The sequence below is a fragment of the Pelodiscus sinensis genome, chromosome 5, assembly GCF_049634645.1.
Source record: "Pelodiscus sinensis isolate JC-2024 chromosome 5, ASM4963464v1, whole genome shotgun sequence".
Lineage (NCBI taxonomy): Eukaryota > Metazoa > Chordata > Testudines > Trionychidae > Pelodiscus > Pelodiscus sinensis.
In genome coordinates this window covers 39,215,380-39,241,581 of record NC_134715.1, presented here as the reverse complement: position 1 = coordinate 39,241,581, position 26,202 = coordinate 39,215,380, and the positions used below count along the sequence as shown (strand labels likewise).

The 26,202-nt window shown below is 40.6% G+C and overlaps 1 long non-coding RNA gene across 1 annotated transcript in view; it reads right to left on the bottom strand.

Moving 5' to 3' along the window:
• Positions 1 to 3,656: 3,656 nt before the first annotated feature.
• Positions 3,657 to 26,202, bottom strand: part of LOC142829415 (uncharacterized) — a 100,237-nt gene continuing 77,691 nt past the window's right edge. Inside the window, exons 2-3 of the long non-coding RNA XR_012903815.1 lie at positions 6,683 to 6,813; positions 3,657 to 4,847 (exon numbers count right to left, since the gene is read on the bottom strand). This is a non-coding gene — a long non-coding RNA (uncharacterized LOC142829415). The remainder of the gene's footprint in view (positions 4,848 to 6,682; positions 6,814 to 26,202) is intronic.

The following is a 26,202-nucleotide window of genomic DNA, read 5'->3' as shown; positions in this document are numbered from 1 at the left end:
TTTCATCATATGTAATACTTTATCCAAACCAATACACCCTTTACCAGTAATCACTGGAAACCAAGAACAATAGAACAGTGGTAGATTGTCAGTTTTGACTTAAGCCCCAATTTAGGAGATACGTGGGGAGTCAAGCACAGTAACAGTCACCAGCAGCAGGGTTCTGGGGGCACTCCTGTGTCATAATTTGTACTGCAACCTTATAATGTACTGAGTGTATGAAAGGCCTTTGAATAGAACAGAAATTGATATCTAAATAGCAAACCCAGAGAAGGTGGGATCATTGAAAGAAGCAGTATTTTTTTTCTCTTTAGACTGTCCTTGAAAATTGATGTCCTGCCTATATGTCAGGAAAGTCTTCATCAATTTTAGATTATGTTGGGCTTTACTAATGTATTCCCTTAATCTTATGATGAATTTAATTAAATGATTATCTGTCTAGAAGGGGTAGAAAGGTTTCAACATGTGTGCATTCAACATCACTTTGCTGTTCTCTGGAGTTGGTTGGGAAAGATTGTATATAAGGGTAAGATACCTGCTGTTTCGATTTCAATCTGTTAGGAATTATGACTAGATTTTTAACTTTAATGAAATGTTCACATGAGAATAAATGGATTTAGCAAAAAATGAAAATGCCATATCACATTCTGCTAGCTATGATTTTCATGGGATTTAAATTTAATCCTCAGTATTTGACTCATCTGAGATCTGGATTTTTTTTCTCGTTATGTATTACAGAGCCCAGGTCCTTTTACAGCATCCAGTGATATTTTTATAAAGGGATAATAAATGTTTTGCTTTTATATATTAGTTAATCTATTCCTCCTCCATATGAAACAAGACAATGGAATGAAAGACAAAAGCCACAGCATACTACTGTGAAATATAAAAGGTTCAATAGAATAAAACCTCAGTGAAAATATCATTATAGTCAGATCAATTATGTAGCAGTGATTACTTTCAGTTTCATTACTATGCTTTTGAGCCCCTCTAGATTGGGAAGAAAAAAAAATGGTTTTTTTTATCTCGCTAGAACATGATAGGCCTTCATACATATAGCAGACATAATCTGGCCATGGCTATTGAAGCTTGTATGTACAAGTTGGATAGTTTAAAGATCCAATTTCTTCATTAAAATAGATATTATGTATGGAATATGAATTTCAACAAATATTTTATTGTTGAACTTATTTTATATAGTTTGTTATTTATATTTTTCAAGACATACATCACTGGCCTATACCTCTGGGTGCATTTACAATTATTACAAACAGAATTAGTCATCTGTATGTACCATTATGAGGCAAACTCAGCTAAAACAAGGAACTTGTGTTTACGATACCCATCCAGAATTCCAAAAGGAAAGAGGGATCCAACGTAATAGTGCCCTTAAATTGCATACATAGACGCGGGAGGATGTTTGATTCCCCTCAGTTAAATGTCATATCCAACATACACTTAAGTTGTTTCCCTCAATTAAATATTATTTTCCCCTTTTCTGGATAATGTTTCAACCACTCTGCTATTATTGAGTCAAATACCAGGGAAGCCATACCTGGCATGGATAATGTGAAGACATAGAGCTATATGTCTAGATAATGGCACAGAAGACCAAATTACCTTGCTGTTTTCCTCACACTAACAAAAGGAGTGACAGAATGGATCTATAATGGGAAGTCATTCAGTGAGCATGAAAAACATTCTTCTGTCATAGGGGCAGCAATGAGAAACATTCCTGGAATACATCTTGGAGCTCCCCATCACACAAAAGAAAACATCTTACAACAACCCATGACAGGTGCATTCTGCTTTATCTGCCTATTCATCCCAATCTGTAAGGTCTTTCAGGGACATAAAAAAGGAGCAGCACCAGGGGCCAATTGTGACCTGGCGTACCTGGGGTTGATGACACTGAAAATCCAAGAGCAGGCAGGCTGAAAAAAGAGAACGGATTCTCCCCACACAGGTGGTTATCACTGAAGTCAGATTCACTAGCCAGTCACAAACGGTATATCTACACAGCAAAGTTATTTCAAAATAACAGCTGTTATTAAATCGAAATAGCGGAGGGCTTATTTCAAAATTGGTAAACCTCATCCCACGACGAATAATGACAAATTCAAAATAGCTATTTCGAAATAAGTGCTGTGTAGACACTTATTTCGAAATAGGGGGCCTCCAGCCTTCCCAGTGTGCCCTGGTGGCCACTCCAGCCTCAACCAAGAACACTCCTCTCCTTCCCCCCTCCTGGAGCCCTTAAAGGGGTTGACTCTGGTCACAGTGCCTGTGCCAGCTCCAAGCCTGCCAGCCCAGAGCCAGCAGTCACTGCCCCGACCCAGTGGCCCCAAAACATAAGACAGCAAGCCACTGGCAGCCAGCCCACCACTCCTCCCCAGGACAGTCTGCCAGTTTCCAGGAGCCTGCCAGAGCCTGGAAAAGGCGGGTGCCTTCCTGGTCTAAGGTGGAAATCATGGACCTTATTCAGGTTTGGGGGGGATCCCCCAAGATCCATGATCTCTGCACTAGATGGAGGAACATGGCTGTATATGGCAGGATAGCTGCCAGGCTGGCCACCAAAGGCCACATGAGAACCCAGGAGCAGATTCACATGAAAATCAAGTTGGTCCAGCGAGACCCCCAACCCTGAGCGCTGAGCTTCCCCTCCCCCTTCTTTCTCTTGCTTCCCCCTTCCAGCTCCCTCCCCCCAGGTTTCTCCCTCCCCTCTCCCACCCTCTCTTCTCCCCTCTCCCGCCTCCTTTCCCCAGTCTCACCAGAGTTTCATTCCCTGCCCCCTCTGTTTTGTTAAATAAAGACAGTTTGTGTTCATGAACATAGGTGTATTTTATTTAACATCAGGAAGGGGGGTTAGGGAGGGATATGTGGAAGGACGAGAGGGAGGTATGAGGCACAAGCCCCCAGTGGGGCAGACCACGGAGGCTCTTAGTTCTCCTCAGGATGGAAGCTCTCCTGCAGGGCCTCCTGGATACTGACAGCCCCCTGATGGACCTCCTGGATGGCAGCCTGAAGAAAGTGCAGCCAGGCTCGCAGAAACATGTCCAAGAGAAGCAAAAGAGTGCCCAGGGGCAGCTCTGGCTCCATGTTGCAGAGTGCTGTGGTGTCCCAAGTGAGGGCAACCAGAGCATGCAGAGACAAAATGCTTTGTTGTCCCTCATCGAGGTAGGCAAGCAAGCAGAAAAACCTGAGAACTGGCTGTTTGGGGGGGAGGGGTGTCCCTTTAAGCACAAGTCTCAGCCTGAGGCAGCAGCCACACAAAATAACTCCTGACCTGATGCCCTGCTGAACCTGGTTCTGGCCAGCCTTAAATGCTATTCAGCGTCCACTCAGTGTGGACATGCTATTTAGAAACAGCAAAAAGCTATTTTGAAATGCATTTTGTGTGTAGACACATTATTTCGAATTAAGCTATTTCGAAATAACTATATCGAAATAACACTGTAGTGTAGACATATCCACACTGATCTCTCACGTTGCTTACTGGACCTATGCACTATTAAAAGGACTATGTGATTTCTTTTTTCAGCTTCTTCGTAATGTGAAAAAGTTACTTAAAAACTCTGCTCATTTGTAAAAAAAAAAAAGTTTTTGACTGTAATGGGCTAGTCACATTGCCAGGTGCATGTTAGTTTGGATCTTACACAAAATATCATGCTCCTCCCCTCCCTACAGGAAAAGCTGGTGTGAAGTCCAGGGTAGGAGACCAAGCAAGGCGCCCAGTAAAGAGAGTCCCCCACCCCTTCCTCGGAGAGTGGCACAGCCCAGGGTAGGAGGGTTAAATCTTGACATGCCACTTCAGAAAGGTTGCCAGCCCCTGGTTTATTATAAAGAAAAAAGAAAGATCAAGAACACAATTGTTAAATGATAAAGCACTCAGATACATACACAAACCTCAATGTCCATATATGAGGTTCTAAGCAGTGTTGATGAGTTTGCCAGCTTGAAAGTCCCTCTGGAATACATCCACAGCTTGGATGGGCCATTCAGTGCTTTGTTCAGAGCTTCATTTGTAGAAAAGTTGCTCCAGTAATAAAAAGCAGGAATAAAGACAAAATAGAGATGATGCAGCTGCCTTTTATATTCTTTTGCCACGTGGCTTGTACTTTGTCCCAATCATAGCATGTGACATGGAAAAGCCTTCCAGTTCTCTGTCTATAGGCATGTCCTACAAGTCTTGCTGACTCATAAGGTATAGCACCTGCCTTCTCTCAGTGGTTTAATTGTATAGCTTATGTCCCTTGAAAGGCCATCAAGCAATCTTACAGATAATGCCAATTTGTCTCAGGGTGTCACCCAGAAACAGCACAAGTTTTTAAACACAGGTGTATGCACATATCTATAACTCACAGTATAAAGGTGATACAAACAAATAAAAGAGGATTATTATACTTGGCAAATCATAACATTTTATCACCTACTTTACATGGCATATCTGAGCAATTTTATAATATTGAAGTTAACAATGTGTCTCTCAGATTCCATACAGTGTCATATCATTGTCATCTGCACCTTCATTGACACTGAAATTCTGTCTGGCCCTTTTTGTCTAGCTCTACTAATTAATCCTCACAATAACCCTCAGGTGGAGGTAGACTTATTGGCATATCCACATTACAATATATTCCTCCACCTGCCTGTCAAGTCCACAGTAACAACTTGACTCTACCTTGGAAGCACTGCCATTTCTTATCATAATATCATATCAGGTAGTATTTTCCAATGCTGGCATATCTTTCCTCTGTTTGTCAGCTATGTCTCAGTTCTAGATCCCTGAAGTCCCCGCAGCCTGGGAAACAGGGGCAGGGAGGAGAAATGGCCTTGAAATCCAATTCCTGAAAAATACCTTTAATTAGTATTGTCCCTTGGATTTGTGAATCCAAAACAAGGCATATGTGAATTTCTGTGCTTACATACAGGATGACCTATATTGTACTGTAACATAATATTGTAACATTAACAAGGACTGCAATTTTAAAGTTTCTCAGAGATTAGAAACATGATTAGAGGCAATTCTGGGAGAAAAAAGTAGTCTCAAAGCTCGTTCTTATTCTTGTGCATTGTCATACTGGTTTCAGTGAGACTTCTTGAGTGAGTTAGACTGCTTGTATGAATAGGAATTTGCAGGACTGGGCTCTTAGTTTGTCTGAGATATAGTCTTTTAGCAAATCTTCCATACTGTGGAATTTACGTCCATTTATGGGGATAATTTTAAGAGCTCAGGAATCAATAAGAAACCAGATATTTAAGAATCCCCCGATCAGAATGATCGACAATCTTTTGAGTCACATAGTTTGTTCCATCAAACACATAGATATTATATCAACAAAATACTGTACACACAAAATACTGTAGGGATAAGTGTGAAGGAGAAAAGCAGTACTGTGTTGAAAATTTTGTTTGGAAAGAAGATAAAAATAACAGCATGAGAAACAGTTTTTCAGCTTAAACGTGACCTTTCAACTTTATACAGTGGTGGCTACATCAAAGAAAGAGGCCATACCTAGCATGATTTACATGAATAAGCAAACCCCTAAATTTACTACTCTGTTTTCCTCCCTGCCTTCATATATTGCCTTTGATGTCTCAATCTCTGAATGCAGGTGCAAGAACAGCAGTGGCCAACAATGATATAAAATTACTTACATTACAGCCTAATATTCTGGAAGCAGAGGGGGCTTTGCACCTGGAGATGAAATGAATTTATGAACCTAAATGCTTCCCTTCCGCGGTGTACAAATGCTCTCAGACGTCCACAGGTGGTCACCCTTCAACACTCATCTAGCCCCTTTGCATTTCGCAGCCTGTATGAAATTCAGTTCTATAGAACTAGGAATGGGGAAAGAGATCTTCCAACTTGAATGTAGCTCAGATGTTTGCTTGGGATTTTTTTTCCCTTTAGTAACAATTACCTCATTGTGTGATCTAATTTTATACTGAGAATTAAACCTAGGGGAAACAGACTGAGTTAATTTTTCAAGATGGTTTGCATCATTAGAACTAAGCTGCTTGGCTCTTGAGTTGGACAAATATTGAACCCTGTCAAATTCAAATCTCCAAACCTCAGTACTCTGGAAATGTAGGTCTAAAGAATAACTATCCCAGGATATCCCAGTGTGGAGCTCACCCTCAATCACATTAAAGAGATTGTTTTTAAAAAAAATGATTTCATTCCTCTCCCATGCTCCAGCAAATCATCTGCAGGGATTTAATCTTCATTGTTCTGGAGGTCCCATCAACTGCAATATGCATTATTTATTATCCATGCAAATCTTATATGAAACTCAGACTGAGCTACATAATATATAATTATTCAAGATGAACAAGGGTAGATTTGTGAATTAAATATTCTGCAAGGGTCTCCTTATGTCCCACTGAAAGTGACTTCCGCTTTCCTTATTATGCATGTGCCATTGTAAAAGAGATTGATGCCAGCCAGTTTAATGCATTCTTTTTGTAAATGCAATTTTCTTGGCTTTTGATATCTTACATTGTTTACAGTATATATATTTGTCATGCTGTCTTAAGCGGTTCATGACTGTGGATGACCACCTCAGGGGAGGCTGTCAAGAAGCAGGCCAGAGACCCCAGATTCATGATACGTTCTATAATTAGATTTCAACAACACAGCAACAAATGTTAACTAAATGAAATGCTATCATAGTCTTACCATGGAGTCACAGACAATCCCTTTGGGTATTCTGGTCTATCTGCCACCCAGGAGAGCTGGACTTAGCGGTAGTGGTTTGCCAAAATCTGAAAAATATTCATGTTGCTCCCAGGCAACTCTTGTAGCCAATCCTAAAATAAACAAATTAAGGATTATTAATTAAGAAAATAAATCATTGACTTATTACTCATTTCAAGCTTGCAAACTTATACATAAATGAATTGTGCTGTATGATTTTAGGTGACAGAGCGGTAGTAATCAGCCAGCTCTGAATGTCTTCTAGGGCTAATGCACGTTGACCCCGGAGAGCTCTTCTTCTGTCTTATAGCTCCAACTCTGTGAGAGTCCAAACAGCAAAGAGAAATGAAAAAAATTCTTGATGACTATTTTTATTTCCTTCTTCTAAAATTTGAGCTGATTGAATGAAGCCTGTTGCATGTAGCCTCTTCGTGTCTGCAGTTTATGTCTTTGTCTTGTGATGTCTCACCATGGCCTATTTAGTTTTGCTAGGCATTGTTGATGGTTAGAAGACGATCCCTCCTGACCAGGTTCTCGGTTTCCGAACAAAAAAGCGAGATTAATGCATGCAAAAATTTGCAAGCATTTCATAAAGTCGAAACACATTGAATATAGGAATGCAGTCCATCACATATGGTTAAGATAAGGATATTGAATTTATAAAACACTGTGCACACTATTGTAATGACCTTTTCACCAACCATGGCCTGTGAGTAATTTAAAAACTCACTTTGCTGATCAGTAGTATTATGGTAATTTACACATACTTTTCTGTATGCCAAGTTATGAACATAAGTTGAAATCATGACTGATTTCCCAGATAAGTCTGGGGAATGACTAAACCAGTTTCTCAAAGGACAAGCTGATGCCTCTCTAGGTATCAGGAAAAATGATGGACCATCACCTATCAAGTGACTATTTTTGGCAAGAAAGAGAAGCAGGGACAGAGAGATCTGCATCTTGGCAAAGAAATAGTAAAAAGTCTTTCTTCACATCTCTTTTTCGGTTTTCAGCTGGAAATGATTTTTGAAGAGGGCCTGAAACTGTGATAAAGAATGGACAAATTCACCCACAGCATCCCTGCTCTCTTCCCCTGTCCATCTCACTCTTTGCACAAAAGAAGTAGTCACTGGATTCTGAGGGAAAAGTCCTGACATGAAGAGTGTGGACTCCAATGCTGTTGGAAGCATGTGATAAGAAACTTTGCTTAAATCAAATGTAGTATGTTAAATTAGGCACTAGAAAGTATTTTGTCTTTATTTTCTTGTAGCCATTTCTGACGCCCATGCCTCATTGCTTGTAATCACTTCAAATCTCTTTACAGTTAATAATCGTGTTTTAGTTTTTAATCTTATCCAGTGTGTTTAAGTTGAAATATCAGACTAACTGCATTGAGGGTGGCAAGCCATGTGTGTATAATATTCCCTTTAAAGAATAATGAACTTATCTGAAGAATTCATCTGAAGAAGTGGGCTGTGCCCACAAAAGCTCATGATACCATCTACATGTTTTGTTAGTCTTTAAAGTGCTACCAGACTTATTGTTGTTTTTTAAGTTTAATATATTTGGACTGTTAGGAGAGGATGGGGTGGTACAAGAGATACATTTCTGCAGGAAAATCTGGGAATGTGCTAGGGTCACTTTAAAGCTGATGACAACCAAGATGTGACTGGCAGGCTGCATTTACAGAGATACTCTGGCTGTTGCTTGCCTTCTGGAAAGATGTCTGTGAAAGGCCTTAGTGGAAGCCACTACAGCAAGGCATTGTACAGCTCTCAAAGTGCCAGGGCAGGGATGTCATAGATGCTCACTGGTCTGGATTGCACCTCAGAATGTCAGTAGCTCAGTGAACAGGGTTTATATATTGCTTGCTATTTCAATGCAAAGTTATCCTTGAAGCACAGGTGTGACAATTTCCAGTGAATCTCATGTGTGGTGGCTGGAAAAAGTCAGAGAAGTTATTGCATGCCAGTATCTCAGAACATATTAATATGTAAGTGAGACAGACCTGTTTCCAGTAGTGAATTTTTCAGGGCTTGGCTGAGACCTAAAACCTTGGCTAGAGCGAGCACCTGGTCTGTACGCATCCTAATATTGCCTGGACTGAGCTGTTGATCGATGGGTCTCATTTTCTATGATGCTGCAGGTAAGTGACTAAGCCAATCCTCAATCTGCAAATCCAATTACAAATCTTTCATAAAATCTGCCGTCTGTGGGTGTTTTACACTCTTTTCAGATCCTATGCTTTTCTTATAATGGCTGGATATGTTGACTTTCAAAGCGTTTGAAAGTCTGTACAATAATATGCCACCAGAACAATCTGTTCTGAGCTGTTATTTCCAGGTCACTGGGAGATATGCAGCATGACTTCACATTGGTCTTTAAGATATCTTTATAACACACTAACTGCCAATAGAGGGCTTTCCATGAACAAGCTCTCCATAGAAGACCATCTTTGGTATACGCTTATCATCCATTCTCATAACATGACCGGTCCAGTGAAATGTTCCTAACACTTTCCTCATGTATTATGCTATTTTCCAGGGTATTTTTTTAAGTCAGCAATAAGCTGCGAACTTCCATCTCTTTTCATTTTCCAAGGGTATTTTGGTACCTCATGTATTTTCCCTGTTTTCCCACCTTTTTAACTGTTCCTCCTTTCTCATGCTTGTGAATCTTTCCTTCCATGTGGCAACCCCTGTCTTCCTGATGTACATTGCATTCTATTCCTATGACTATGTGTGTGGCTGTTTTTGTGACCTGAACAAATGGGAATTAAGGCACTATTGGCACATATTCATTTGTTACAAAAACCAAGAGAATATGAATCTATATTCCCAAAATCTCCTCATGTTTTATGACTTAAACTATCTGACAGTTTTCCTGTTGTGAGGTTTTATTTGTGTGTGTGTGTGTGTGTGTGTGTGTGTGTGTGTGTGTGTGTTTAGAACCCTGAATACTGAGAACCCCCATTGTTATTCTGCAAAGAGAAAACAGACATGAAAACAAAGAACTGAATCCCACAACATATAGATTCAGTCTGTTCTTGTTCTCTTTGATTTAACATAAGATTTGGAATGTATTGCTCAATCAGATCAGTAAATTATTCCCACTCACCACACCACACACCCCCTCCCTCGCATTATTTTTAGAACATTTTAATGTGATGGACTCCTTTTCCCACTTCCACACTAACATTCCTTAGTGATTTCCTTCATAGATTGCGACTATTTCAATTTGTCTCCTCACTCTTTCAGCCTCATGCCTTTGATGGTACTTCTGCTTCTCTCCCTGCTACCCTTGTGGAATTAATTTTAAATCACACAGCTCCAATGATTGAAAGCCATCAGCTGTGTAAATTGCAGTAGGATCAAGTGGTAGCTGAGCTACAGCATAATGTTGCTTAGCAACATGGATATTGAAGCCTGTTATGTGATGTTACATTATTTTATATGACAATTGAGCAAAGATATGAATGAAAGTATGTTATTTTTTTGCAATGGGCTGATATTAATGGTCTGAAAGGCTCAAAAAGGAAAACATGGGAAGGTATGTTTGCAGATGCTGCCCCCATCTGAGAATAAAAATGCCTATTTTGTTATTGGTGTTCTAGCTATAGAAGGCAGGATATGAGGACTAGCCATATAGCTGCACCATGAAGAGTTCAAAAGGGACTTTTGGAATCAGCCAGATGAAGGAAGCTGGAAGTATATTTGAGACAGGCCATTGGCCTTTCTCCTAAGACAGAAGATGGAGACCCTGAGTCTTGCTGCTGAAAGAGCTGTATGGAAAGAGTTATTCTGTGGGAAAGAGAAAAGAAGTATCTTGGGTTTATATTTTTCTTAGAAGACAGTCAGAGTTGAATGTTGTGCAAATATCATTCAACTATCCACCTATTTGCCCAGCTCAACTATACATCTGTAACCTTTAGAGATTCTGTCTCCACATCATTACATCTCTCATATCTGCAACTGCCCACTTTAGATTTATTACCTTTACTGTCCTATAAACAACCTTAAGTATCATGACATTGTTTCATTCCACTAACACAGTGGAGCAGAACTTATAATTTACAGAACAACATCACAGCAAGATGATCGTCAAACTAGCCACAGAATGGTGTTCCATGGATAGTATTGGGCCGTTGAAATCAGGCTCATCTTGGGAGAAATAGACTCTTTTATGTGGTAGGATGGGTTGTTCAGTCAGCAGGCTTAGTGGTCTGGGCAACAAACTCCATCCTTTTGGTCAGTGTAATGGTTCTCAGCCCTTTGGGATTGGTAACAACCCACAGCTTTGCCCTCTGGAGTCAAAAGTTCCATGATCTAGGCCCTCCTTCACTACAGGTCCTGGCCCAGGGTCTGAAAGTGAAGTGGCCTGTAGCAGTCTAGGTTTGGCTTACCTACTTCCTCACATTCCCCAGGCCACTTCCTACCAACCTTACATCTCAGTTGGAAGCATGATCATAGTGACTTAGTCTTCACGCCAGCCCCCCACTGTCTAGGGTCAATGTCTGCAGCCTTCTCAAGCCCTTGCCCATAGTTCTTTCTCCGTCTCACAGAGTATGTAGGAGAAAGGGAAAGACTCACAGCCAGGCCTGCCAGTAGAAGCTCCTCTCCCATTGTTGCAGAGCAGTTCTTCTCTAGGAAATGGCCTCTCTTATTCTCCACCACCATCTGGGACTGCTGAAGCTCCCTGTATGCTGGTCTTTGTAAGACCTTGGCATCAGCAGAAAGGTGGGGTGCCAACTGTTCCCCTGCCTTAGTGTGGAGTAAATCTCATTACAGGTGCCAATGACAATATTAGCCCATTACCATGTGTAGTGAATTGCGGGTTCTTTCTGTGTAACTTCTCAATTATGGATAATTTTATGAAATTGGGATATGAAATGATTGGGAAATGGAAAGCCTATATGTATGTGAATCCACCATGAGCTAGCTGGGTTGTGTCATGTTTCTGCCAGGCTTGTGACAATGGTGAGTGATCAGCAATCAACAATGGATAGTCTCTTCAAAATGACAATGGGACAATGGGTTCACTATTGCTGGGGGGAAGACAGGAGGGGAGTTGGATCCTGGAAAGTTACCAGGAAAAGAACAAAACAAGCAGGTGACCCAAGCAGGGTCTTTAAAGGGACTCTCAGGGGAACTTGCGGGGAGAGCCATTTTGTGCCAGAATAAGATGAAAGAAACTCCTGCAATGGCAATAAAGGCAAGGAGGACCCTGTCAGCCTGACTGACAAGTTTGACAGATGATCCTTCACCCAGGGAAAGAGTGAGCTAGTGGGAGACTCTGCATTTAGGATATTTTATTGTTTTGTATGATTTGTGCTCAGTTAAAAGTGTGAAGATGTTACATTGGGCAATCGGGGTGTTGCTTCACAGCCACTGCATATGCTGAGGAGAGTTAAACTGTAAAACAGAAACTTCACATCTTTGGGGTACAGTTTTGGGAGAGGGTTGTGCTCAAGTAGTGGGGTATCTGTAGGGTCAGTTCTGCACCCAGCAGAGCTAGCCAGAAAGACAGTCTGACTCATGGAAGTTTGCTTAGTACCCTAATACTGGGACACTGTATCCAAGAGTTTGACTTCTCCTTCATAGCATTCTTAGTGGCTGCCCAGGAAAGGATCTGTGACATCATGTTGTTAGGTTAATTAACAAGTTTGGATTGAAAGAAAATTCAAAATACCTCAGCATTCATGCTGTTCATTATCTAAGTGCTATTAGAGCAACTACCAGGCATGAAAATTGGCGCTCTCTGCTTTATTTTCTACCCACTTCAATTTGAAAGAAATTTTGATCAGGGTTGTTTATGCCATAGAATGATGTAGCCATTAAAATCCCAGGCCTTGTCCCACTGCCATTAACAGAACTGAGAAAGGAGTAATTAATGTATCTCTATAAATCAAAACCTGCATTTTCAATAGATGAACTCAACTATATCCATTGAATTAATAAGTTAGTGCGTCTACACAGCAGTGTTAATTCGGAATAACGGATGTTATTCCGAAATAACAATGCGAGCATCTACACAGCAATTCCATTATTTCAAAATAAGTGTGCAGTGTAGACATACCCTTAGGGTATTTTGAAATAAGGCAATCATTCACACTACCAAGCCTATTGAGCCTGCTTGTGAAGAGAAATAAGCTTATTTTAAAATAGTTAATTTGGGAGTTGTTATTTCAAAATAACTTATTTTGAAATAACCTGGTAGTATAGACATAGCCTTAGAGATTTTTTTCTCCCCATAGAAAGTCTTTTGCCAAATTGATAAGAAATGCAGAATTCAACAACAAAACAGGGCAGAAGAAACACTATGCTTTCAGGAAATGTCCAAGTTAAACTTGGTTGCTACCCTTTTATATATATTTGGTACAAACATTAAAGACAACATAATCCAGCAGGAACATTTATTTTCTTTATAATCCTCTCAAGCATACTTTTTATTTCTTCATTTGCATTTTCCACCTCCAGTTCACATAGTTCTTTTCATGAGTTGTGTATTACTTTTGTTTTTATTATAGACTCCAGAAAGCATTTACTCTGACGTCTTTGTAGCAACGGTGGAGCTGGGCGAGTGCAGTGCACAGGGATAAGAATTACAGCAAGGCTAAGGGAGTGGACTACTAATAGAATGAGATATAAAAGACTGGAAAAGATGCAGTGCTTTAGGAAGATTTCGCTTTGCTCCCTAATATAAAATTCAGCATCAATATTCCTATTATAGCACTGTCATTCACATTACAGTATTGATGTATCACTTATTTAAAATTGTGATTTAATTTGTCTGTTCATAACTATGCTAAATATGTGAACTTCAGTGAATTCTTGGCATGTTTATGATTATGCACATATTTTGTTTGAGAAATGTAGCTTTAATACAGTGACCCTCTCATCATTTTGAATTTTTTCTTCCATGCATGACTTGGGTCATAAGAAACATTGTCTTTTATATATGGCGCATAAAACTCAGATATTTTCATGTACAATAGGACTTTGTTCTGTCAATTTTCCAATTCTGTATCTTACTTATTGACAGAAACTGCTATATTGCTTAATATTCTAAAGTGGCAAGGCAGGCTGCAATCAACAAAAGGACACCACAGTAATTGCACAACCCTTCCCTGTACAAATGAGCCCGGTGTTTGATCTTTTTGTATGTAGGCTGAAATTCTGGATAGCCTAGAGCAGTCGTGCCCAATGCGGTGCCCACGGGCGCCATGGCACCTGCCGGGGCATTTATGTGCGCCCACCAAGTGACCAGGCCTGGTCCAAGCCATTCTTGTGCCCCGGATGCGCAGCGCATGCGCGGTTCCTGCCCCGGTCGCGTGGCAGCCCCAAAAGTTTGGGGACCACTGGCCTAGAGCAGCAGACCTCATGCTACACCATGAATGATGGCTCTGTAGAATGTCAACCACAGACACTGACTTGGGCTATTTTTACATCTCAATGTGAATGTATAGAACAATGGCTCTACACAGTTTGAGGACCCAGTAGCCCCATCTCTCTGCTGTTACCACCTTTCTATTCTCCTTAGGGGGAGGTTGTCACAGAGAATGCCTCCAATGAGAGCAGGCAGTATTCATCCTAGGTCAGCTCATTGGCAGGTGCGCCAAAGAACCTTCAGCAACTATAGAATTTTAGCTCCCTCTCTTGAAGGGCTGAGTTTCAATTAAACAGTGTAATATAAGTTCTACTTATATATCATGTCCTATCTCCTTACCAGGCGTTTTCTGGAGGAGGATCCTATCTACTCCCTGCGGTTTCACTCCCCAGGCCCACCCCTGGAAGTTGAGGCAAGCATCTCTACTCTCTCTTAATGGGACTTTCCACTCATTGGCTGACTTCCAGCCTTTCTAGCATTTTCCCAGACCTCAGCTCCTAGATCATCTTCCCAGAAGTACAGAAGCACCTGACTCTCACTTCTGATTCCTTGCATAATTTCTGAACTTGAGAGACCCTTTATGTCCCTACGAGCCCTGCTCTACATCACCATCCTCTGCCATGTCACTCCAGAACTTATTCCTTTCAACGGGGAAGGTGGCCAGAGCATGGTGCAGGGTGCAGTTGAGTTCCAGCCTCTCTACAATGCCGGCTCATGGTGGCTACGTCTAGACTGCACGCTTTTTTCGACAGAGGCTTTGTTGACAGATACTGTTGAAAAAGCACAGTTTGCATGCAATAGTGCCTTTTTTCAAAAGAGTACTTTCGAAAAAGGCGTTATTCCTCGTAAAGTGAGGTTTACCGCTGTCGACAAAACTGCTGCATTCTGTCCATTTACCATTGACAGAACATGGCAGTAGTGTAAATGCAGATATAGTTTTGTCGACAAAAGGCCACATTGGTCAATAAAACCCTGTAGTCTTTACACACCCGGTGTGTTACAGTCTTTACTGTTTTGTCTACTATGTCAAGCACTGGAGTATCTATTTTGTTTAATAAATGGCAAACTTATTGTTAGCAGAGTTTGGTATGTGTGTACACACACACACATAATATAATATAATTATAATATAATATAATTAATTAATACATAATCTGTTATCAATACAATGAAATTTCTTTTTGACAAAGTGAAAACTGGTTTTCAATCCAGTGAAGTGCTCTTGGCAATTTGCTACATATTGAACTAGAAATTATATTAGAGAAGTGAGAAAAGAAACTTCCATCTAGAACACCATTAGTACTGCTCCTGATATCATCACTAAGCATTGCTCTGTCTCGATTTATCAGGTACAGTTCCTATAAAAAATTATCATGAATTCTGTTTTAACTTGCAACTGCAATAAATCATAGAGGACACACACTGAGTGAATCAGGGAACAGGAAAAAGTCCCTAATAATTAGACAAAGCTGTATGGATCTTAGATCACTACTTTTTTTAAGTTTATCAAAACAGTCTTAAAAAGTAATATACTATTAAAATGAGGGAATAATACATTACTTTATCTGTTAAAAAGTCACACAAGTGAGAAAAGTGAAGTTATCTTCAACATAAAAAATTTACAGTAACTGTGCAGAATGAAAAAAATTTTCATACTTGTGTACCTAACATTTTTCTTTCCTGCAAAATTTGATGAAACATCTGTTTTCTCATTTAAAACATACAATTTTGTATTTCAAGCACACTGAATTTTGAATTTAAAAATGAGCGTTTGTTTTGATTTTACCCATTTGCAAATAAAATAAATCTATTAACATAGCAAAATGGAAAGTAAAAAAAAGGACTTTGGAAATTTTGCGGTTGATTGTGACTCAGACTTCAGGTGGTTTCATAGTTCACTGTGAATATTTTGAATGTATTATTCATTTAGCTACAGATTTAAACAATGTTATTACTATGGCAATGCCCTGTGCTGCATGGCTGCACCTCAGATTCCAGAAAAGGCATGGCTCTCATATCTGATTACATGCAGGCCATAGATCTAGTGTATATTCATGTTCATGCTCAGTGGCAGCCCGTCCATATAGGCGAACTAGATGGTCGCCTACAGCACCAAGTTAAATGGGGCGCCAAATGGTGGAGTTTGGAGGTGGGGGAGCCGATTGCATGGTTCACCTAGGGCGCCAGTTGCTGGCAGCTAGTCTAGGACCGCCCCTGTGAATCATGCTATAAATACTTTGAATATATGATGATATGCCTGCAGTCCTTTTCCAGTGAAATCAATAGCAAAACTCCTTTCAACTTCAGTAGTGCATTCGTGGGTGTAGTCCCAAGAGCACTGAAGTCAGTCAAGTGTTTTCTGTTTACTTCAGTGAGCTTTGGATCAGGCCCTGCGTGATCTGAACAGCAGAAGAAGTGAACTATCCTTCATTAGGCTTTTCCTAACACTCAGGCATAGCGAGATACGTTCTTATCCTTCTGTTTTGGGGATTTCATGAACTGGCAAGAAGCAGGTAATGGAGCAGCTAGAGATGCTCTCTGCCCACTCTCTTGTAATTCCAGTTAGATGCTGTTGAGCAGTTATGCCTGGAAAATATAAGAGTTCAGAATGCTCAACCTTCACATCGGAGTTGCCCCTGGGACTGCAGCAGAAAGTTGTGAGAGACAGATGGAAGATGGTTCCTCTGAGCCATAGGTTAGATACCAGTGATTTGTAAATCACTCATCAACATGGTATTTATCCTTTACCAAGTCTAAAGCATGGCTTATGAACACAGTTTGTAACACACTGCAACCCTATTACAGACAGCTATGAATATAAAACACATAATAGTGTTATATCTGTTACCTGTGGCCAGGAAGAGGTACCTTTTACAGCAATCAGGCAGAAAATCTAGAGTGGAAATTTTCTGTTGAAATAACAGGGATATGTTTATGAATTTCTAAAACTGATTTTTTTATAGAAAATACAACTTCACAGCTTCTGTAGCTGCCAAGAAATGTAATTGAAAAGCACAACAGCTAGCAATGAGGGAGAGAGGGAAAAAGTTGGATCAGCAACCCTGAAGGAGAGAGGTAGATTGGTGTCAGAAAAAGGAGACACAGAAGAGAGAGACAGACAGAAATAGGGGGAAAATAAATAGTACCTAGGAATCAGTGCTGTCATGGGTTATACAAAATGTCATAGATCAAAACCATATCCACTGGAATGCAGTGATCCATCTCTGGGTTCAGGTGACATTCACAAATCATTCATGCTTTCTCTTGTATTGACAATCTCAGTGGTTCAAAAATCTTGAGTCAGGACTCAGAAAATCTTGAGATTGTTTTTTAAAATCCTAATATAGAGGGGTTTTCTTTGCCTTCTTGGGTATGTCTAGACTACAAGGTTTTGTCGACAGATACTGTTGACAAAGCTTCTGTCGACAAAGAACGTCTAGACTACATCCAGTTCTGTCGACAAAGCAAGCAGCTTTGTTGACATGACAGTGTGGACGCAAAGGACAGTGTAGACGCAATAATGTTCACTTTTGTCGACAAAACACTGCAGTCTAGACACACCCCTTGTTTCTGAGCCTGTAGGTCAGGGCCTTACACGGTACTATTAAACTGGTGCCCAAATACCTGATGGCAGCTGTGGGGGAGACAACGATTTTTTTAGAGATGTGATTTTATAATCGTTAGCAGCACATTAATGAAATATTTTAAAAACAAATGTTAAACTCAGGTTCTGTCAGTAAATTCAGAAACTGACAATGTATATCTGGGCATGGCAAAAGCCTGTTAAATAGCTTCATGACCGTTTGAATGCTCTTTCATATGTTCCATATTCTGCCAATAGGTTTGGCAGAATTTTTCACTTTTTAGTTAACTAGAGCCTCTCTGGAAGAAGCAGAGCTACAGAACAGAGATAAGAAGAGGCAGGTGGATCGACATAAAGACCTAGCAGTGGCCCAAGTTTACAGGTGCCACATACAACAGTTTATCCTGCCTACGGATAAGGATGGCTCTATACTTAGTTCACATTTTCAAAGTTTTCTATGCAACCCAGATGTACTAGAAACTTATTTTTTAAATGAAAGTTGAGATTCTCACCTGTTCACTTGACTCCAAGAGCAAGGTCTTTCAGTATTTTGCATTTTATTTCAAAGAATCATAGAATACTAGAACACCACAATGGGTCATCAAGTCCAGTCCCCCTGCCCTCATGGCAGAACCAAGCACCATCTACTTCATCCCCTGATAGATGTCTATCCAGCTTGCTCTTAATCTCCAGTGATGGAGAATCTACAACCTCCCTAGACAATGTATTCCGGTATTTAACCACCCTGTCAATTAGGAATTTATTCCTAATGTCCTTCTGTGATGGGGTGCTTAAGCCCCGCACTCTCGCTGCTCCAGCCGCAGCGCTGTGGAGAACCCAGATGCTGGGGCAAAAGCTGTGCGGCACATGCTCCCAGGTGATCAGCTGGGAAGGCAGCCACATAGCACAGCAGGGGGGAGAGGGCGGGGTGGAACACAGTGCTCAAGCAATGGCGCGACACCTACGCAGCGCTCCGGTGGGCGATTTAAACTCACCAGACACCTAGGCCAGGGGAGAGGGGCGAGAGGAGAGGCCTCAGCTACCCAGCAGGAAGGCAGCAAACCTGGCAGTTCAGACAGAGGTAGGAAGAACACGGCCACCTCAGACAAGGGTGGAACTATTATGGTGGCTCGGAGGAGGACAGAGCAGTTCTGCAAGTGGTTGAGGGACCCCGACGTGCCTACGGTAGGGCCGCACCATGAATAGTAACTTGGCCGAGCCCCCGGGGAGGGGGATAGGAAGTGGCCCAGGGTTCTGATAGCCTGTGGGTTGGCTAGTTTCGGGCAGAGTGCCCTCAACCAGGCAGGGGAGTGATTGTACCCCACCTTAGGGCTCTGAGCTGGGACTCGGTAGAGAGGGAGGGTCCGGGTCCCCCCTACTCCACGCCATCCCTCAGCTGGAGACCAGTTGTCGTAAATGGACTCCAATCTGAACATATACAGAGACTTAAAAAGTCTTCTCCATGAAGTGAGAGAGAGACTGTGTGGAACTGAGGGTGTCCATCCGGGCAAGGCAGCCGAACCCCGAACTCATGGGGCGGTCCGCAAAAGGATCTGGGGACAAACCAAGCACTACTGGTGAAAAGGGAGGGGGTTGGAGAGTGGCAAAGAGGGAGATACATGGGCAGAGCCCACTGTTCTCTAAGTGCTAATAAAAGCACGGCAAGCTCCCACCTAAGGGGTGTGGTATAACACCTTCCTAAACCTCCCTTGCTGCAATTTAAGCTCATTGCTTCTTGACCTGTCATCAGAGGCCGAGAACAATTTTTTCCCTCCTCCTTATAACACTCTTTTAGATACTTCAAAACTGTTATCATTTCCCCTCTCAGTCATCTCTTTTCTAAACTAAACAGCCCAATTCTTTCCATCTTCCCTCATATGTCATGTTTTCTAGACCTTTACTCATTTTTGTTGCTCTTCTCTGGACTTTCTCCAATTTCTCCACATCTTTTTTTGAAATGTAATGCCCAGAACTGGACACAATACTCCAACTGAGGCCTAATCATTGCAGAGTAGAGCAGAAGAATTACTTCTTGTGTCTTGCTCACTATGCTCCTGTTAATTTTAAAGACTCCAGATACACATATAAAGAGTTGGCAACACTGTACCAACAGAAATTCCTGAGACAACAGCAGCCTTGAGATACACAGCTGTCTATATTTATGGAATTCTATTCTACCATGTAGTGTAATTGGATATAACTTGAAATCTAGTATGAAACCAACATATGCTTAATCAATGTGTACAATGTTTTATAATCGTCTGACACAGACAAGTGTATTCAGTATGTGTTCCTTTTGCTTTGTGATTTCCAAATGAAGAGACAATATCCATTCTTAGTAATCATATAGGGTTAGATAGGTACACAGGAGGTGTAAGAGGAAAAAAGCTTCCTAACTAACCCTAACCCTTCACTCCCTGGATCCGAGCTATCCATACAGCAGCTGTGGGTACGTGGGGACTCATAGGAAACGTGCCCAAGATGCCTCTTCAAGAAACAGTTGGACAAGGAGTGTGTGAAAACTGGACTCAATGAGACTATTGATGTAAGTAAGTCTTTGACTCTGCAACTGCATGGCTACGTCTAGACTGGCATGATTTTCTGGAAATGCTTTTAACGGAAAAGTTTTCTGTTAAAAGCATTTTCAGAACAGAGCATCTAGATTGGCACGGACGCTTTTCCGCAAAAGCACTTTTTGTGGAAAAGCATCCGTGCCAATCTAGACGTGCTTTTCTGCAAAAAAGCCCCAATCGCCATTTTTGCAATCGGGGCTTTTTTGCAGAAAACAAATCTGAGCTGTCTACATTGGCCGTTTTGCCCGAACGGGAGCAGCATAATATTTCCGCAAGTACACTGACAATCTTACATGAGATCATCAGTGCTTTTGCGGAAATTCAAGCGGCCAGTGTAGACAGCTGGCAAGTTTTTCCAGAAAAGTGGCTGATTTTCCGGAAAAACTGGCCAGTCTAGACACAGCCCATATGGCCAGGCACAGGGGTACACAAGACTCCTAAGTGCAAGATCTTAAGATAAAGAAAATCTGACCAGCCTGTTGTGTGACTGTAAATTAACATTTTAATTGACTTTAAATGGTTAATGCTTCAGGCACCACGTCAGTTCTGGAAGGGAATATATGTTGGTTAGAAAAGCTTTGATTTTTATTTTACAGATTATTGTATTTAAAATAAATTGAAAAATGTTAAATACTTGTTTTAACTGTGGGCTATTGGGTTTTTTTTGCTTTTTCTTTCCTTCCTCTTTCTCAAGCTTTTATTTCTCAAGTCACTTCTGGCACATAGAGGGGTTTTTTTTTGTTATATCCATGCACGCCTCTATTCTGGTTTATATAATTATTTCTTCCTCAATCTTTAGTATTCACTTCTTGTTACAATATTTCAGTTCCTAAAGATCCAAAAACTTGCAGATATATAGTTTCCTTTTATTTTAGCTACATGCAGCAGAGGGTGCTGGTACTATGATGCAAAAGTGACCATAGAGTTGATATGTACATTCTTAGGACAGATATGCAGGAAATAGGAAATTGAGGGTTAAAGGTTGATGAAGGCATAAGAAAGGATCTGATTATTCTCATAAATGCAATCACTGTATGGAATTCTTGTGAAACTCTGAGTGAACCATTGTGTATCCCCACAGAGACAGAAGCGCATTCTAACAGTGTAAAGGCATTCATTTTAATGATATAGAAAGAAAAAAACAATTACAATAATTACTACATAAAAGAGTAATAGTTAAAAGTAGTCTTGCATAGAATTACAAAGCTTTTTAAAATGTGTTCCATATTATTTTGTCCCTGATATAAATTAAAACAAAAATACCATTGTGCAAGTGGCATAAAGAACAGTGTGTGCGGTCACAAAGATATGTACACATGTCTTGGATGCTAGAGTACTTGGCCTTAGTTCTGTGTTTCACAGCTCCCCGGAGGCATAAATTATATATCTTTACAAATGCATACTCTGTTTTAGTTTCCTAATTTCTCTCTCCCTTTGTTATTTGCCTTCTGACTGAATGTTTTAATGTATTTGCCATAAAATGTCTGTACTGTTTTTTGCAATACTGCCATCCATCTTATTTAGCACCTGATCCAAAACCTGATGAAATCAATAGAAAAGATTTTCATTTATTTCAATAGGCTCTAGATTCAGAGGCCCTTAGTTCCATAGGGGGATTTTGGGACAATCTGTCTGTGACACACACTATATAAAACATGCTGGTTTTGCAGTACTTTATTCCTGTAAGTAGTCATAACTCAAGTGAGTAATCCATGAGGGTATGTCTACACTAGCCCCCTAGTTTGAACTAGAGAGGCTAATGTAGGCATTCGAAGTTGCAAAATATTTAAATCCCGGGCTTTATTTGCCTCTTCCCGTCCGGGCCATTTTTAAATCCCCTTAGTCCGAACTAACTGCCCACGGCTACATGTGGCAGTCAAACGTTAACTCGAACTAACTCCTTAGTTCGAGTTACCTGTTATACCTCATTCCACGAGGTGTAACAGTTAACTCGAACTAAGGACTTAGTTTGAGTTAACGTTTGACTGCCACGTGTAGCCGCGGGCAGTTAGTTCGGACTAAGGGGATTTAAAAATAGTGCCCGGACGGGAAGATGCAAATAAAGCCCGGGATATTTAAATTCTAGGCTTCATTTGCAACTTTGAATGCCTACATTAGCCTCTCCAGTTCGAACTAGGGGGCTAGTGTAGACATACCCTTAGATATTAATGGCAAGGTAAAGAACTGCTAATGTAAGTAAGTAGAATTTAGCCTTGTGGACCTGAGGTCTACCTTCCTCTCCCCAAAAGTCTGCACATGGCCAAAGAACCAAATTTGTTATTTTTTCTTTATCAGAGAACCAAGTTCCGTAATTGTACAAGCCCAAGTAAATGCCCTATGCACAAGGGTGTTCTGTGAGTGATTCAGCACTTCTCCAATGCCCAGCTTATAGGATGCTAATAGAACCCCATGTCCAGAGATTGGGCTGGTGGATCCATCTATAACCTAGGATTTCTTGACCATGCCTGTGGTGTTACCTGCCTAACCCTTTACATATAACCATAAATGAATCTTCTGCCAAATGAGCTCTAGTCCACAAAGACCACCCCATACCTCCACAGGATCTATTACCTTTCCCTCTGCAAGTGAAACCACACTGGCTCCATTGCTTTTTGTTGTTGTTGTTCTGTGTTCTGAAAAGAAAGGAACAGGATTTGGGCCTGATGGCCAGTGTTCCCTATAAGCTCTGTGCTTATGCAGCTGCTCAGGCGACATTCAAATGCATCTCAGTTGATTAGCAGAGTGCCCACAGCTAGGTTTTGTTTCTACTGGTGGTGCACATTCACCCATGCTTCAGTGCACATAAAAATTTATTCTGTATATGGATGGAAAAAAATCTTCACCTGAATGGAAAAGATTAGAGAACATTGCTGATAGCCAAATCCTGGTGCTCTAGATCAATGCGAAATATTACTACTGACTCTGATGGGAACAAGATGTGGGTCTACGTTCATAAGAAATATGAATGATTTTTGTTTTGTTTTGTTTTGTTGGGTCTGAAGAGGAATTGGAGTCTCCTAAAAGTATTAATGTTTCTCTGAACTTACTGACAGTGTTTGAGTTGGTGGTGTTTGTAGTGCCTAGTATGCTTCAGGTCCCTTATGTCAGCACCATCTGGATGTGTTTTAAAAATAATCGTATACAATATGCTCATGCATCAATTTAGCCAAACAATTTTTGTCATTTCCAGCCATCTTTCAAGCATAAAAAAACAAATATTCTAGAGTCCTCTCTTAAATAATTGAATGTCCAATGAGTTACAACATAAATCATTTTCATTGCTTATCTTCCACCGCACAGTACTGGTTTGTATTTGCCCAGCAGCACTGTTTAACTGTTTAATAGGGACTATCGCCCCTAATTCCTTTAGTGTAAAAACATGTATTGAAAAATAATGAGCAATCATTTGGCATTAGACCATGCAAGCGATAAAGAAAATTTCTTCAGTAAGTAGCATTGTGTAAATTAAAATATGGGAAGGCAAGCATTTTGTGAATAACTTAGTCATAGATAAAGCTACACTTTAATTAAGTATAGCAGATAAGACAGCTTGTTAGTGCATTGGCTACATAAATCTTCATCAGAGACACAGAAATTGCTTAATCAGAAGCAATATTCTAAATATGAGGCACATAATAAGTTGCTTTTTATTTTAATGAAAAAATAATTGAGTGCTCCAGTTAGCATTGCTGATGTCAAATTTGTCCATGATTGCACTATACAAAAACATGGTAGAAAAGGCTCTTTTCTTTGAGGAAACATGCCAAAACTAGCATGAAGTATCCTCAGCCACATTCAAACCTCTTTGTCAGTGTGTTTAAATCTCAAAGCAAGACCAGCAAGGTGAGAACTCAGTGCTTCATTATTCAGCTCACTTGCATCACTGGAAATTTTTAAATTAAGATCAGGCCTTTTTCTGAAATATCTATTTGAGTTCAACAATGACAATTGGACTTGAAGCAAGAATTAATTTAAGGAAGGACTACGGCCCAAAATTATGTGGGAAGTCAGGCTATATGTTCACAGCCAATTAGGGTCCAGTCTGGCCTCAAAAATAAAAATTTATAAAAGAACACTTTAATGTATCCTTTTTTCTTGTATTAAACAATGTTGTATGTCTTAAAGTACAAGATAACGAGTTGCAGTTCTTAAATGATACCTATAAATGTGTGTATTCAATGTGATGGACACAGCATTTATATATTTCATTCCATGTATTTATTTATTTTTATATTTACAATGCTATTGTGGAAAGCAAAATTAACTCATTGTTATAACTATCAATATAAATGTATTATGACTGTAACTCATAACTAAAATACTGTACCAATCCTGCTGTACTCCCTTATATGCACTATCAACAATTATGCTTATCCTTCATTATAAACACTGATAACTCAGACTTCTACCCTATATAGACATATGTGGCGGAGGGGGGGGGGGGAGAGATTTAACACACTTCTATTGGAATATTCCTCTGTGTAAAATTATGGATGAGCCTAAGGCTTTGCAGGATTAAAGGCTTGTGATGAGGTAGATTCTCTGTTGGAGGCCAACATGTCTGCTGGAGGCCTTTCTGCACCCTGCCCAGCAACAGGAGCAGAAGAGAGGTCCTCCAAGCAGAATAGGTCCTCCAAGTAGTAGACTCTGCTGCAGCCAATCAGGCCATAGCAGGCCAATATAAAAAAGAAGCTGCTGGGCCAGGGCCTGCCTGTTCCTTGTTGACGCTCAACCCAAGCAGATCTTAGGCCTCACTGGGAGAACAGCAGCACTCTGGACAGCTCTGATTAAGAGCTGGACTTCAGACCTGGTCAGAACCAGGTCCAGTGGCTGAAGACTAGCCAGTAAGCCAATGGCAACACTTTGCAGAACTCTGGACAGGAAGGACTTGACCACAAGGCCCAAAAGGAAGGGCTGGACAGAGCAGCTTCCTGAGGAAGTGGCCCAGGGAACATGACAGCAACCAACCTCTTTGAGACCAGCAAGTAACTGCTACTTACAGGGGCCCAGAAGAGTGGGCAGGCCTGGTTCCCCCCTCCCCCACCAACTCTCAGCAGACACAACAGGGGGTAAGAAGAAGTCTGGTCCCAGGCCAAATACTGGACACTTCCTCTCCCGCAGACAGCTGGGCAGAGAGACTACAAGACTCCCCTCAGCCACCAAAGGATGCTCACAAGAAGGGAAGAGCCCTTTACAAGGCTAAATGTATATTTGGTTACTTTTTCCCCCTGCTTGCTTCTGTAATGTACAGTTCTTATCATTTAATGCATGGAAAATTGTAGCAACAGAGACATAGTTTAAAGCCCCTTTATTTAACTCATGAAAAATAATTAAAATATATCTTTAAAAACTCACATTGTTGCAAAACAAGTTTAAAGTCAAATGTCCTACACTCGACTTGACAGTCACCTCTGGAAATGAATAGATTCAGTTGCATAACTTTCTAAATTAATGTGTTGTTATTCTGCCATGTTAAAATTTTGCTCTTATCAGGGATCATACTTTAAATATAAAAAATTACCTTTTATGGAGATATTTTTATGGAATACATACTGAGTGATTTTTATCTGGAATTGCATGGAAAAAAAATGCCATCAGATTGAAAGAGAAAGAAGAGGAAGAGATTCCATTCTCCTCAGCTGGCATTCAGGCATCCTTTTCCTCTCAGTTTTTAATCTTTCCTCATATCACCATTATTATTATTTTTGTACAATGGTTGTATTGTCTGGTTTAATGTTTGCAGATGGCATGGTAACGCTAGATTAGCTCTTCAGATCTTCCCTGGGTTGCTGGAGAATGGTATGATGAAGCTTGAAGTTGTTAATTCACTAAGCTCTTGTTCTTTTACCGGGGGGCAAATGAAGCCTTCTCTTCTATACCTACAAAAGCTTCCTTTCTAGTGCAATAGGAAGGTTTTACTGGAAGGGGGGCTGTCCAGGAACAGTGTGAAGAAAGGGTCA